The following is a 3802-nucleotide window of genomic DNA, read 5'->3' as shown; positions in this document are numbered from 1 at the left end:
CACTTAACCATGTTGGTTTAAAAATACTTCTATTGCATGCTACTTGGACATAACTAATCCTTTCCTTATGCATTTAATACCTCAAAGTGGGCAGAATCTAAATGCTGGGTTCTCCTGTAAATTTGTCTTTAGTTCTTAAAGAGTGCAGGAAACATGTGCCTTCTGGAAACAAGTATAAGCAGTTGCCTGGCACATGTTGTCTCACTGTTTCATGTGCCCATGTCCCTACAATTTAGAGTAGGTGCCAATTACAGCAAATAAGTCAGCTGCTTGTTACAGGTAACAGACATTCCATTCCTTAATTAAGGTGATTTTTTTTCTCCCTTCTTATGGTTCTTCAGTCACCTTAAGTGATTGCACTGTAACAGGAGCAAGATCTCATTTGTCTTTATATACCATTTGCAGCTTCATTTTTTGGTAGTTTGGTAAATATTTGAGGGGAGAGAAGTATCTTAAGGTTATAAAAAACAAATAATACGGCCTATTTTAGAAGATGGCCATTCTACATTAAGAAAGATGTGAATCCCTTCCCTGACCATGGGTGTGTGTGTGTGTGTGTGTGTGTGTGTGTGTGTGTGTGGACTTTTTATAAAGTGTACAATAAAATAATAAATCATGTTACCACATGGAGTGTTTTTGTGGAAAACAAGGCCCAAGTTGCCCCAGGACTGCAGTTGGTACTCGCTCTTGATGGTGGTGAGGGCTTCAAGGTCTCTGCCCACTTCTTCCTGGCCTCTGTTCTAATATTCATGTATCTTGAGACTATTAATGGCCAGTTTTTTGGAAGGTCCTCAGATCTGCTCATGGTTTGATTCAGGTTTGCATTTTTTGACCGGCTCAGAAAAGATGTGTCTATCCTATATTTGGAGATGACTGAGCACTTAAGGTAGTGCCTGCCATGTTCCCCCGTGAAGTTTCACATCTTAACCTTTGTAGTTAACTATTGGGAAGAGACTTGGAGACTGTGAGAGGTTTACCCACCATGTTTATTCTCTGTTCTTTAATTAGTTGTAACTGGTATGAGGGTTGCAGAACACTGATATTTGAACACCATTGGGAGCATTTTTCTTTCATTGGCATCGGAAGTGTCACCTCCCCATCTGCCACTTTAAAATTAGCCAGGTACCTAAGTTTACTAAACGGGCCAGACGGTACCTTCTTCAATCACATTTGGGAAGCATGGTGCACAAAATGAATAAAGTAGTACGACTCTGATTTGGGTTCCTGAGCATATTTGTCTCCCACTTACCTGTCACTCCCATACTGTTCAGAGTAGCACAATGTGTGGTTTCGGTGGGTGACTTAGTGGCCCTGGGTCACACGGGTCTAAGCCCACCATGCTTCAAAGCTTGGGTGGGGGGAGGAGCTTGTTGCACTTTGGGTCGGTGTCTGGGTGGTAAATAAGCAGCCAGTACATGGGTTTTGAGTCCTGGCCCCACATGCTGAGTGTAGCAATTCTTTAGGTACCCCTCAAAATTTTTTACCAGTGATTTCAAGTACAGCTCTGGGCACAATTCCAGGTGTGCATCTGAATTATCTTGGTTTCAAGGATAATCTTGGAATCCCAATTGGGTCTGATGGTGTTCACAAAACCATGCAGTTGTGAGTAGATGAGGTGTTTCTGGTCCTTTCCCTCTACCATCTGTCAGAGCAATCACTGCCTTTGTGCCATCTTGTGCTTGGTGTTCCTGAAGAACCAGGTGGACTGGTGGCAGAGGCAGCCCATCCTCGCCCAACATGAAGGCAAGGCAGTGCCGGATGCTGGTGTGTCCCACACGTTACAGAGCCTGTGCTGATTGGGGTGCAGATCCCCAATCAAAGGGAAGGCAGCTTCCATGTGGGAGGAAAGTCAAGTGGGAAACCAACTGTGGAGGAAACTTCAAGAGTGAAGGGGGACTTAGAACATTTCTAAATGTTGTAAGGCCAGCAGGTGAACTTGGGTCACTTCAGAATGATTTGTGGGGATGTCTGTTGTAAAGCTTCAGTGGGTGACAGTGATACTAGGGATGTTGCATTGTAGCATACACAGCCGCAGTTCAGTGATGCATCCTCCTACCAGAAGATGGGATGCAGGTTGGTGAAGAAAGGCCACCCTGGGTATGTAAAGCTTCAGTCACTTCCCTCCCCGTATGTTCACTTGTCCCAACCCTGTTTTTCCAGCTGTCTGCATTTGCTTTTCCCATCTTTTGGGGTTGCGAGGTCCATTTGAGATAATGCCCAGACCCGGCCCTGAGAGGGGTGGATTTTCTTCACTGGGAAGCTCCTTGCACCATCAGCCTTCCGCCTGTAGGCGGCAGAGGCTCCTAGGGCAGCCGCACGCCCTCTTCGGGGCCTCTTCCCATGCAAGGGAGGGGGAAAGCCTGGGGCTCCTGCAGAGTTGCTCAAAGGATCATCGTGTAGCAGGAAGAGAAAAGTCATGGGATTAGAGATTTTGAGTTTCTCCGGATGGTGTGTTCCCGGGCCAGCCGTCCTTTCCAGGATTCATGTGGGCCTCTGATCCCTGGTGACCCAAGGCTGACTCTGTGGCTGAGGCTGCTCCTCCTGTTCTGGGAACTCGCCTTCTGGGACTAGTGTCAAACAGCTGTGAGGTAATGGGGGATTCAGAGCTGGCCAAGAGACATGCCTGGAAGGACGGCAGGGGGGACCCTTTCCCTCCCCATCCCCTCAACACGTGGCTCCCCTTGCCCGGATGGGCAGAGTAAAGATTCCTTACTGGAGGCTTGGTTTGTCGCCATTTAAAGGCATTTACTTTTTGTTTTAAATTCTTATTTATAGCTATAAGAGCAATTCATACTTAGAATCCAAACAATACAAACGTATTAACTAGAAAGTAAAGGTCCTCTATTTTATTGCATCCTATAAAAGTCAGTCCTGAGGAGTGCCTGGGTGGCTCAGAAAAGCATGCATCTCTTGATCTCAGGGAGTTTGAGCCCCACGTTGGGTGTAGAGATTACTAAAAACTAACAAAAACTTGTTAAATATGCTTCTGATATTTTCTATCCATATGTATAGTGTAGCTTACAGAAAACAATTTAGGGATGCCAGAGTTGGGGTCGTTTCTGCTGTACAGTATCTCTCCCTTTGAAATGGTCACCATGGTCCCCTCCCCCCTCACCTGAACATCTTTTTGGCATCTTGTCTTTTCCCTTCCATCAGCTGACTACTGCACCACCCCCAGCTACCCCCACCCCTGCCCGCTTCCAGCCCCGCCTTCCTTCAAAGCCTTCACTACTTAGACTGTGAGTAACATATGTGGCCATTTTAGGAGGATTTTAATTTTAACTGGGTCTTAACTTTTATGCTTTACAAAACTCCTTTAAAGCTTGTTAAACTGTGGGACCTGTAATACTCAAAACACTTAGGAAAAGGAGACCCATAATCCCAGCCCACGGCCATTTTTTTTTCTGATGGTTGCCTTCCAACCCTTACATTAATTCATCGGTGCACCCTCAGTCATGGGGATTTTTAGCCTCAGTCGGAGGGGAGAGGTCTGAGCGGTCCAAGGTGTGGGATTCCCATTGAACTTTGCCGCAGGGATTGCATGGTGGAAGGCTGCTTATGTTTCAGGAACTGTTTGTTACTGGCCTTATTTTTTTAGCTGCCACGTTGCAGATCTCCCCTGTCACTTTATAGAGTTTTTGCAGATGGAATGGAAGTTGTCCTTTCTTTACCATGGCCTCTCTACACCTCAAAGCCACAGAAGGAAATTTTCACACCCCCGATGATGAACCTAATACGAGGCAAGATTCCAGAATAGCAAGTAGAAACTGCTGCTGGGGGCATTAGGCTAGTACCAATCATT

The sequence above is a fragment of the Felis catus genome, chromosome A3 (assembly GCF_018350175.1).
Source record: "Felis catus isolate Fca126 chromosome A3, F.catus_Fca126_mat1.0, whole genome shotgun sequence".
NCBI classification, from domain to species: domain Eukaryota; kingdom Metazoa; phylum Chordata; class Mammalia; order Carnivora; family Felidae; genus Felis; species Felis catus.
This window is presented reverse-complemented; position numbering follows the sequence as displayed.